Source organism: Lytechinus pictus, chromosome 2 (genome assembly GCF_037042905.1).
Source record: "Lytechinus pictus isolate F3 Inbred chromosome 2, Lp3.0, whole genome shotgun sequence".
Classification (NCBI taxonomy): Eukaryota; Metazoa; Echinodermata; class Echinoidea; order Temnopleuroida; family Toxopneustidae; genus Lytechinus; species Lytechinus pictus.
Genome location: NC_087246.1, coordinates 54,391,018 through 54,403,791, shown reverse-complemented (window position 1 = coordinate 54,403,791; position 12,774 = coordinate 54,391,018). Strand labels below are relative to the sequence as shown.

General features: G+C 34.0%; 1 long non-coding RNA gene across 1 annotated transcript; it reads left to right on the top strand.

The window, feature by feature from the left end:
- Positions 1-3,175: 3,175 nt before the first annotated feature.
- LOC129253961 (uncharacterized) lies at positions 3,176-8,185 on the top strand. Its single transcript, XR_008583754.2, has 2 exons — positions 3,176-3,246; positions 4,541-8,185. It is a non-coding gene; the product is annotated as an uncharacterized LOC129253961 (long non-coding RNA).
- Positions 8,186-12,774: the final 4,589 nt, after the last annotated feature.

Below are 12,774 nucleotides of genomic sequence, written 5' to 3'. Positions count from 1 at the left end.
GAGTGACAAATTGGTTTCATGATAATGACAAAGGTGGTGCGCTCGTTTGTCTTTTAATTCCTCTTTATGCCAAAAATAAAAGTATGGAACTTGAGAATGGTAGGATCATGATAGCAGTAAATTGGCCATTGAAACAATGTCTTGCGCATAATTGTTGTAATTAATGCATTAATGGATCATGGATTTAAATTATCAATTATTAGATCATTTAGGCTTTTTATCTTCAGCATTTAGTCTCCGTGTCCATGAAGATGCGTTTAGGTCTATCATTCTGAGTAAAATTACGAGATGCAATTTAAGTGAAATAATCTTCCTAAATGACCAAATGGGCCCTCCCCAGAGGACAACATGCTCAAATATTAGTTCATGAAATGTAAGCCCTTTTCAGTTTGAAATTAAAGTTTCCAAAAATCATAAAGGCTTAAAACCAACAAAACAAAATTTCATGTTTTGTGCTTGAATTATGTAGAACTATAAAATCTATTTTAATGAATCACTTATCCTAGAAACAGACATGGATCGGGGGGGGGGGGGATTAACAGACCTTACCTCTCACCTTATTTTAATATTTTGTTTGGTTGGACATCAAAAGAAGAAAAAAATCAAGGGAAAATGGTCCCTGTAATTGGAAATAGTCTTTATTTCCTATTTTGTTTTGTTTCTTTTTTCTCTCTCCCTCTTGCTATTTTTTTTCTTTTGATAAAGTGCCCCTCCCCTTTCTGGTAAATCCTTAATTCATGGCTGCCTAGGAGTCCTTCCCTACAGTAGCTCACTTGGCCGTCTTCAACTTTGCCTTTCTTAAAGGACTCCCTCATGAGAGAGGAAAGGTCCAGGCGGTGGTATCCACTCACTACCCACTGAGTGGGAAAATATTGTGATAATCGCCTTGTTTGATCATCTGATTCTCAGAGTTGAGAATCTGTCAAGATGCGTTACTGGATCTGTTTAATACATGGGTTGCTTCAAGGATTGTGTGGTTTACATCAGTCCGATGCTAACCGTTTTGTGTCCTCCTTCGGGTGGAGTTACTGGAGTTTAAATCTTGACATGACTAATTGGCAAGACAGGTTATTTAAACTAGGATCAAGCATATCAGTTACTGGGTAAAGGTGATGGGAAACATGTCATTGACCAGAGTCACTCAAAAGTGGCAGCACTGAGTCACTAATATTGTAAAAGTGTTTCTTCCTTTAAATAGTAGTTTTCATTAAACTTGCATTTTCCATGGCTAATGCCTTAAGTTAGTGAATTCAAATTTCCTTTGTTATTTCTAGTTTAAGAAACTTGGAATTGGATCTTGACTGGATATTTTTAAAATTATATGGTCTTGGTCACCACATTAATTTGTGTCTTAAGGTGCTCTATAATGTATGTTAGATATTGGTTTACTATTATGAAAAAAACCCGGAAATAATTATGTAGTTAGTTTAGGTTCCTTCTGTTTGGGCAGTCTCTTCCCAGATCCTCTTCTTTTTTACTGACCAACCCTAAACAAAGTCATAAACAATATTTTGTACCAATATTTATTTTGTCTGTCTTTTACATTTTTATTGATCTTGGGGAAAGGGAATGTCAAATGTCAAAAGATAAAAGAGAAACACAAGAGATAGGGACGAGGGAGAAACTTAAAGAAGCACAATGTATTAAAACCATCTTTATACACAGTTATTTTTATTTTTAGCATTGCTCCAAGAATAGACTCATCATGTCCTCGGAATACTTGTATATTTATTTCACCCATTCTGTGATAACAAATTCAGCAAATTGCCCAAGCCTTGTCACTTCTCTAGGCCAATGAGAGAATAAATGAAGCAGGAGTTCTTGTCGTACCCTCACCTATATACTACCCACTTGACACCTTGCCATTCACATCAAATTTGACTTTCTTCTATTCAAATATTATTGTATATAGGACGGCCGTGATCGCTGCTGCAATAGCACGGGCGATGCCGAATTTCTCCTTCTGGTCGCCCCAATTACACTTCAAACAATAACCGTGTGCATTGTTTGTCTTTGTTGGTGTTCAATGTTATGAAGCTTTCTCAAAGAACAGACTGTTTACACAATAGCCCAAGTTGTCGCTTGAAGGTTCCACAGCCGCTAAAAGTCAAAGAGAATTCCACCTCCAAACAATGCCAATATCCTTTTTTATATTTCATATTTTGAAGAATGTAATAACAGTGGCCCATATATTCACATCTTTTCTCTGACTTGGATACAAGGAGGAAGTTAACACATGTTCGTTTCCAAGGATTATGCCAGAAATCATTTGTTTTGGTGAAATTTGTGGTAGTGTTTTACTCTCTTTGAAAAAAATAATAGAGTGAAATAAGAAAACCAAGATTAATTTCAACTAAAATGTTGAAACTGCAATATAAGAGATAGAGAGAAACATACATTGAATATAATAGTAGGGGGAAAAGAGAAGTATAAATTAAGTGTACAATATTTTATCTGTGCATTTTGTTCCAGTCAGAGTATTTTTGTTGTATATTCAATTACTCACTCATCCAACGTATCCCCTTCCTCTCCTGGGTAAAGAGTGGCATTGTTTAGATTAATATATTGGCATGTTCATTATCTCTGGCAGACATAGATTAAATACTTGTCGATTGGCCTCTAATACCCCTTTCCTAAACCCAATAAAACCTATCCTCCAATTAGCCGCCTAAGAGTAATGCGGATAATTCAATAAAAATTGCGTTCACAAACTCCGAAAATTATCCGCATTATTTTTACGAGCGCCCATCCTGAAAAAGGCGGATAATCGTCATGACAACTGGACACGCCCCCTCCGATGCGGTTGTGTTGGAAAAGGGTGACCTTGTGACCGCACCATGGCAATTATCCGCATTATTTGGAAATATGTTCATAAACTCAAAATCTTGTCCCGATGCCGCTATTATGCGGATAATAGCAGCATCAGAATAATGCGGATAACTCTTGTCCTCCTCTGATTTTACGACCAAATTATGCTGCTCTTAGCCGCATAATTGGGTTTTATTGGGTTTATGAAAGGGGTATTTACTATTAGTATACGCTGAATAAAAAAAATGACATGAACACTGACTGACCATGAATGGAAAGTAATGAATATTCTTATTTAAAATAAAGAAGAAGTGTAGATGAATAATTAATTTGTGACTTTTGTTCTGCTTTTCTTTCTTTGTTATTAAGGAATATTTACAAGGTGATCCCTCAAAGGCTGAGAGACTTATGGGATGGAAACCAAAGTGTTCTTTTGATGTAAGTATTAACACTCCTTTATGGAAATAGTTTTCATAACACATAAAACAGAAACAATAATAGTAATCTGGAAGAATGTGGAATGAAATAATTTTACAAAAAAACACAACTGGGGTTTAGGGGGGGGGGGGGGGCCTTGAATACCAAAACACATTGATACAACATTGATACACAAAGTGAAATAAAATAAAATAAAATCATGCATCATCAGAGATCTAAATGATACCAGTTTCCAGTGTTTAGTGTGAGTTCACGAAGCAACTGATGCATCTGTATTGTGCTATTTTAAACTGCTTTGTCATAATATGTTTTGTAAAGGTCACTGAAGAAAACAGAGTTTGGGTTTTAGAACACAGATTTACTTTTTAAAACAATACTCAGAAAACCCCAACAAGAACAAGGTGGGATAAGACCATGCAGTTCTCTGTTCAAAGTTTTGTATTAGTTGTTACAAATCAAGAGAATGTTAACCCCAAGGGGATGGGGGAGCAGTGAAAATGTGAAAACTAAAGAAATCAATGTTGGGATCAGCCCTTGTGTCATTCTCTAAAAATCAGCATCTTTCTTTCCAACTCTAAGACTTTTTAAAATACAAGTCCACCCCAACAAAAAGTTGATGCAAATATAAAGAGAAAAATCCAACAAGCATAACACTGAAAATTCCATCAAAATTGGATGTAAAATAAGAAAGTTATGACATTTAAAAGTTTTGTTTAATTAAAAAAAATCAGTTATATGCACATCCTGGTCAGTATGCAAATGAAGGGACAGATGACATCACCCACTCACTATTTTTTTGTATTTCATTACATGTATATAAAATACAACCTATTTAAAATTTTCTCCTCATTGTCGTGTGAAACAAAGTTTTATTTCTCCCTGAAGAATTACCATTGTTTTGATATTTTGTGTTTCAGTCAAGTCACTCCTAATGGCCAAATATGTGAAAATTGAAATATTGTATAATTCAAACATTAAAAAAAAAAAAAAAATGGTGAGTGAGGGACATTATCGGCTCTCTCATTCGCATATCAGTGAGTTGTGCATATAGCTGTTTTGCAAAAGGCAAAACTTTAAAATGTCATAACTTTCTCATTTGCTTTCAATGTTGATGAAATTTTTAGTGCTATGCCCATTTGATATTTCTCTATTGATTCAAATCAACATTTTTCTTGGGTGGACTTGACCTAAGCATGCTCTACATGTAGATGAACTTTGATATTTGACCCAATATGTAATTAATATTATTCTATTTTATTCCACACTGTCTCCCTCATCCATTCTTGTCTTCCAGCAACTAGTGAAGGAGATGGTTGAAAGTGATCTTAACTTGATGAAGAAGAATCCATTGGCTTAAACCCGCCAGCTTAAGCTGCAATACCCAAGAGAGCAACATCGTGTTTATAAATTACCTCTATATCAAATCATCATTATGCCCACAAACCCACTTTTAATTTTTTTTTTAGCAATTAACATGTTCTACAGAGAATTTCTAGTTAATGTTGTATAATGTAATGTGGTTCCCGTTGTCATTTTTGGCTTCCATGTGCCATTTACAATAATCCTTTATTCTGTTATATTCCTTTTAATGGTGAAAAGTATCATGCAGCAAACAAAGATATTTTCTAACTTGTAGGTTTATGTCATTTTAAATGAATGAGATATATATATTTGATTTTAGATACAAATGTTGACCAATGATTTGAGAAGAAAGTTGATTGCCATTTTGATTTTGCCAGGATCTACACAATGCATCATGCAAAAGTTGAATTGGTGCTAATCATGCTTGTTTTGAGATAGAGTAGCCATGTTCAGTCTCTGTTTTTATAGTAGTTGATAGTATATTCCAAATTCTAAGAATTTCCCTCTGAGATTTGTAAATCTGAAAAAAAAATTAGTTTGGTTGATTGGATGTCTTTTGTTTCGCTGATCTAGCATTTTTGCTAACTTCAGTATTCTCGCATTCCCACAATGTTCCAGTTCTTTGTGTTGCCATTGCAAAGTTAGTTTTTAGAATATTTGTGAAAGTATCTGTGGACTAGAAAATATTGCTCAAACATGTATTGCATCTCTTCAAAGGTATACTCCATTATAATAACTCCAGTCGGTTACCATTGCAATGTCTTTCAGAAAATTGTCTTCATATATCTTAAGATATGAAATTTGTAGTGCGTGGTAGAATGGAAAGCTTGTTTGTTGCTGTAAATATGAAAACTTTATAAAAATATGAATGTAAGTGTTGAGATAGATATGAATAGGGAAACTTGCTGCTCACAAAGTAGTCGAGCAACAAATATTTTTTTAAAGGAACCTTCATTGTATGCCATGATGTATTCCATTGCAAGCAGTTGCTGCCTGTATTAAGCACTTTAATTCTGTTTTACTAAAAATATTTCCAGCTTTTTCTTATTTATAGACTACATTCCATGGCGATAGAAAACAAAAGAAGAACAATATTTTGGCTGAAAATGTGTATGAACTTTAATAACATATTTTTTTCTTTACAATTATGTCTACATATCTTAAATTTAGAAAGTCGAATCAAATTTGTCTGAATCCGGAAATTTTTCTGAATACATTCATGCATGTTTATACCACAGATTTATACTTGAAAAATTTGTCATTACAATGCTATAATGGTACACTATTTGAGATCTTGTGCGGGCATTTGTTACCATAAATGATCTTGGAAAATTGCCACGAGTCTATTTCTCAAACGAACTCTGGCATGAAGTGAAGTATATTTATTTCAGAAAATATTATAATCAGGAATTGCATGAATAGAATGGACTTAATTAATGGTGAAAAAAAAGCATTTGGTGAAAGGAAGATAAATCAGTTATTCAAATGCCTTGCTTTAAGATACGATTGATAATCGTATGGTATAATGTGAAGTGCCTTTATGACTTTTTTGTATACTTATTTAATTCCACCAACTCTGAAAAATATGGTGTTGGGTAAGCAACTTGTTATATATTTATACTATTTATTCTTCTCGAGTTTGTAGTTGGTAATTATAATCATTTCTAAAATGAGATACTATTTTATTTTTGCTGAGTATATGTTAAATTAATATCTTATTCTGCTAAACTGCATCGGGATAAAAGTTATAACTAGTCAAACCAAAAAATGAAGAAAAAAATACAACTATATGTAGTGTGTTTATGTTTATCTTTTTTATGCTATTAAAATAATTTACAAATTAAGAATCGACTACAAAGAAGACATCTCATAATCAAATGGTTATTCTTGTCTCAGTGTTTTTCTATTTCTCTTCTGAAATGAGAGTTTAATTATAATTATGTGAATCTATCTGTAATTTTAAAAATTCATGTGTTGAATAATATTGAAAAGGTAAAAAAATTTATCAAAATCGAGTTTGTAGTTGGTAATTATAATCATTTCTAAAATGAGATACTATTTTATTTTTGCTGAGTATATGTTAAATGAATATCTTATTCTGCTAAAGTGCATAGAGATAAAAGTTATAACTAGTCAAATCAAAAAATGAAGAAAATAATACAACTATATGTAGTGTGTTTATGTTTATCTTTTTTATGCTATTAGAATAATTTACAAATTAAGAATCGACTACAAAGAAGACATCTCATAATCAAATGGTTATTCTTGTCTCAGTGTTTTTCTATGTCTCTTCTGAAATGAGAGTTTAATTATAATTATGTGAATCTATCTGTAATTTTAAAAATTCATGTGTTGAATAATATTGAAAAGGTAAAAAAAAATTATCAAAATATTTTAATATTGATTTTATTGCAGGTTTTGGAAGTTTCAAACCTGGGCTGATGGGAAAGTATATTGATCTGCATTGTGTATCATGTATAGGGTAACATGTCTATTTCCATTAGGAATGGAGGGGTTTCTGACATTTGATTGATTGAACCAAAAAAAAAAATACATTGAAATGTTTGCAAGTTCTTTTGAAGTGCAATGTGGCAATGAGAAGCATTATTAATTTTATGTTCTATCTACACAATTATATTTTAGTGATTAGGAACAACTTATCCCTTTTATGCCATTTTGTAATTGTATTTTTAGTTTACTGACCCGCCACCACACCCCCTTCCCTCCCCCATCGCCACTCTCCAACCACACCCCTTTCACTCTTACATATTGGTAAACTGCTTACTTCTCCACCACCCCGTCCACCACATACTTGACAACTCTGCCTATTCCTATTACACATTTTTTTACACCCTTCTCATCTACCCCCCTATCCCCCTTCTCCCATGTTACCCCCCTCCCTATCACACCCTTTCACTACCCTCCCCCCCCCCCGACAAATCCGTCCGCAATCCCTTTCTCCTCCTCTTATCTGAGTGTTGTCACTAGCCTGTCATGTCCCATCATCGCGATGGCAAGAGCGTGGAGAACGAGAGCAGGAGTGGACCAGATTTGAGGCAATTTGTCACGAAAAAATAGGCGAAAAGAGCAGAGGGGAAAAATCAATCGGGGGCTAGGCAATCTTGCGGAAATCCTCCTCGCTGTGTGGTCTCCATCTTCATATTTTTCATCTCGCTATCGTGACAGTTGTCGCTTATCCGCCCTACTCGGGCTTATCCCCCCGATGAGGTTAGCAAAGGGCGTAGGTCTTGGGGTTGGAGCGGGTGGGGTTATAGGTGCGGTTTGGGGATGGAAGCAGTGGGTATTATCTGGTTGCCAGATTGAGGGATGATGTATGGGGGTGGGGTGGTTTGGATAAAGCTTGGCGGGTATATCCTTTTCTCTTTTTGATGTATTACTGTTTACATTTTCAGTCATTTTAGTTTCCTCACCACCTTGCGCAAATAGCATTATTTTGTATATTTCTGGATTCTGTAATGAATAACTTTTATATCTCTACTTCTCTTGAATCGTCATGTCTGACGAAATTGATAGCATTTCTATCAAATAAAATCGAAGGGAACAAGAAAGAATAATTGTCTGTCTTTATTCTCTTGTACTGTTATTTTGTGTGTATTTGATACTATACAGTTTAAAGCCCATCTAATATTGAGAATGGCTAAGTATATTATGACCTAATCCAACTATCAACATCTATCTGTTCATGTGTTGAGTATTACTCGAACATAAACATCCTCCTCACTTTGAGAAACAGGACAATAACAACATATAACTTGCGTTGTATTTGTATTTCTTATAAAATAACATGAAACGGATTTCAAGTTGGTGATATCAGCGGGGTAAAAGATGATCCGAATAACTTCTGATTATTCTTCGTATAATGAACAAATTTGCAAATTGCATGGGTGTCCTTGATTACAATGCAACCAGACTTTCCTTACGTCTTTGATCGAGCCAATTTTGCTGGCCTAAATCACCTGATGAAATAAAGATTTATGGGGCAGTTATTGAAAAAAATAAATGCCCATGAACCTTTCCATATCTACGGTAATACGTTCTGATCTAGTTATTTGATCTTGAAGCACTATACAATTTCGTTCATGCTTTTATTCGATTTCAAATGATAATTATGAATTTCGGATGATGATATATTAATAAAGGTATGTCTATAGCACCATTTAAATCCGGCTCCGGCTTGCGTTCGCTGCCAAATCTTCTATCCAGTCAACGACCTTATATTTCTCAAATTTCTCCTAAAATATAAGACCTTATCTACTGAAAATAATAAAAAATGAAAACACTACAGTGATATGATAAAATAATTTTGATTGGTGCATATATTCTTTTTTTTAATGAGAGCGCCGTTAAAAAACAACCATCAACAACACGTGAGTAAGCAGGTAAGATTCCCTTTTTCAAGACTTACACATTAACTGTAATAGAAATCTGAAATGATTTATCCACTACTTTACTTAAAATTTAACAAAAACGTCATGACTTATTCCAATGTGGAAAGGGAAACTTTTGACGTCGCGATCGGACTTTCATATGGCGCTGACGTGAGGTGAAACTGACAACAAAACGCGAAACATTTTCATTGACTTTCAAACATTCTGACAAATTGGACTTCAAGTGACAGTTTTCCCGCGCTGCTTGATGGACAAAATTGAAGAAGTGCCCCGTCTCCTTCCTATCGTCTGTTTACCTTTCTATTTACTCCTGTTAAGGTATGCACGCACTGAAAGCCACTCGAATCTCAATATAGTGGGACTCAGCAATTGTTTTCTTTTTGTTAGGCATTGATAGCACTCAAACACTTATGTGAAAAAGGTTACACTATTCGCTGTGTTTTTAGCAAGAATGTTTAGATCCTACTTGCTAAACTTTTTTGTTCTTTTTTTCCTCACCGGATTTGTCATGTTTGAAATGGTTGTTAAGTTGTTGCGAAAAGACAGGCAGATCCCTATTTATTTTCTATTAGAGACCTTAAGAAGATCCCGCAGAGAATGAAAGGATTTGTTGAATATTCTATCTGACAGTTACCATAGTAACTGTCTGACGCTTGTACCTCCCAGCCAGTCATAACCGACCGAATATATCTGACAACATGTCACATTACAAATCTTGATGAAACACTCCACATAAAAAAAATTTTGAATGATTTTTTTCCCATTATTTGAAACCCTTATTTTTAGTCTTTGCCGCTAATTATCAAGACTAGAATAATTGATGAGTGTGTTCTAAAGAATACAACAACAATAACAAAATAGTATTTTCGTATAGACATTTGATACAATTTTCCAGTATTTGTATATATAATTAATTGATGAATGTTTGGCTTTTATACCCCCATGGCTCCACCTGCACCTTTGTAAATTATTTAAATTGTACACTGCAAAAACTCCGGTGTTGATTTAACACCAGCCCAGAATCTATATTATGTCCACACCAGAGAAGTATTGAAACAACACCAGTTTGGAATCAAACCGATGCTGTTTTAATACTAATTGGTGTTGCATAAACACCTATCTGGTGTTAGACTAAAAAGAAACTGGTGATGTTTAACACTTCTCTGGTGTGGACATAATTATATAGATTCCGGGCTGGTGTTAAATCAACACCGGAGTTTTTGCAGTGTATAGACGGTATAACATTTCGCTTTATTGCATGGCATTTAAGAGAAAAAAGGAGACGACAATTAGAAGAAGAAAAAAGGGAATTATAATCAAAACTGAGTGATTAAGGTACATAACTATGTTCAGTTTTTTACAGGCTCGAAGATTTGAAAAGTATTTATGAGACAACTTATTATCGTTGCATGTGTTGACAATCATTATTGAGAATCTCTGTTTACATGCATTCCAAATTTCATGAAGTAATACAATCGAAAATTTTATTGTTGTTGTTACTAATCTAAAAAAAAAGAGAACAATTATTAAACATTTTAATAGATACCTTACATCGTATGTATAGGGGCGCCTAATATGATTTCTATTTTCAACAAATATTGAAGATTCTTGTCAACATGAACACATTCTTAAATTAAATGGCAATATAATTGCCTTATTGACAACAAAGTTTTAGTTTGTAATACAATTTTTTTTAAGTGCCCTTCTAAATAAGTATTTGTTAAAATTTTAGTTGATTGTTTTAGAGTGCATGGAAAGTATGTTAGCAGAGTTAACAACTAAAACCTGCTTTGTTGTTATTGTTTAAACATAATTAAAAGAATAATGAGATTTTGTTATAAAAAAAGAAATATATGAATTCATGAATATTGAAATAAATAAAATTAATAGTTACAGCCACAAATTGTGGGTTCACTGTGTTACATCTGTTTTTTTTAAACATTTATTTGATTTTTCATCATGAATCCTTGTCGTAATCATCTCCAATCGATTTTTATCTTTGTTGGTTCTTCTTCTGCAAAATAAATGACTCTGTAATCCAAATACGAGATGATAATGTCTGGTTTGAATTTTTTTTCTTGGGGACCATCGAATTCAGGGAAACAGCAGCCGTCCATTTTCACCCTCCGACTTTCATCACCGGAGTCTGCTCCCTGACGTATTCAAACAAACATCGTCGAAATCCAACGCGTACTGCGTGTACATCATCGAGCAACACGGTGGACTTTGCTGCGTGGGGAGCAAAAATGACGCCACGAGTTGTAGAAATCGCTTGCTTTTCTCGACCCTCTCCGTTTGCATTGCATTAGGCAGTTCCCTAAATGGATGCAATCGAGCCAACAGGAGTCAAGACAGTCACTTTTGCTTCGATAGGGGAAGTCTTGTACCGGGATATTATTTTTGCGTGTTTGTATTTATACTATAAACGATGTTTGTCTTATTGCAAAACATGAGGCGGTGACAGAAATGAGAATACAATATAAACCATGTGCTGTTATCTCACATGGTATATTGCACGGCTGTTGCGATAAGTCTTGGAATACACGGTTTATTTCAGGCAATCATATTTGAAATCGTTCGTTCAAGATTGCTAGAGATGTTCGTGCATGCACTCTATGAATTAGGCCCTTTTTCAGCTAGCCAGGAAGATGAAACTTATATCCATTTTTTACAGGAGATATACACTTTAAAAACGCTGTTTAAAATTTGAAGCACGTTGTTTAAACCCGTCACTTTAACAACTACTGTTGAACTTTTAAATCAAGTTGTTTAAAAAGTTTAAACAATTACAAAAAAAGTTTTAATAACTTGTTGTTAGAGTGACAGGCTTAAATGTGCTATTTTTTTACAGTATCTATTTCCATCAATCATAACATGGAAGTCGGGTTTAGATATATCTGTGTCTCGTCTGATACGTAGGTGTGATCGATTCAAATTACTCTCAAATTGATTACTGATCGGAAAAGTATTTACTTTGGTCGTGACGCTGGTTTAACTTTAGTCATGTTAGATACACTGGAGTTTAGGTTTGATCAGGATGGCCGTTTCATAAAACTGTTCGTAAATTACAAGCGACTTTACGAACCACTGTTGATCTTTTTTTTTTTGCAAATTATATACTGCGAATTCTCACAGGTGTTGATTTAGCTTTAAAGAAAGGATGACCAGTCCTTCGTAACTTACGAACAGCTTTATGAAACACCCACCAGGCCCTGTTTCTTCAACAAAACGAATTAAAGGTTATATATATATATATATATATATATATATATATATATATATATATATATATATATATATATATATATATATATATATATATATATATATATAGTTGGCCTCTGCTGATATATAACTGATTCTACAAGGTGTAATATTCTCAGACTACAATCATGTTCATGGAATGTTATTGCGCTTCGCGTAGATAAATCTAGTTCGGTTTGATATCACTCACATCAGAACCATTTTACTAAACGAAACAGATGAAATCGCGATGCTCTCAATTAGTATCTGCATGACGAGAGGAAAAAATAGTACTGTTACCATGGTTACCAGGGACGGATCCGGGATTTTCCAAAGGGGGGGACACATTTTCCCAATGAAAAAATTTGAAAAGTAAAAAAAAAAAAAGGTCTTCACTTTCAAATGGAGGGGGGGGGGGCACACTTCTCTTTTAACGACATTTTTTACATTACAAATATTAATCGTGCCTCTCAAAAGTTCACTTTTTGAATAATCAATTCAAATGTTTTCGTAT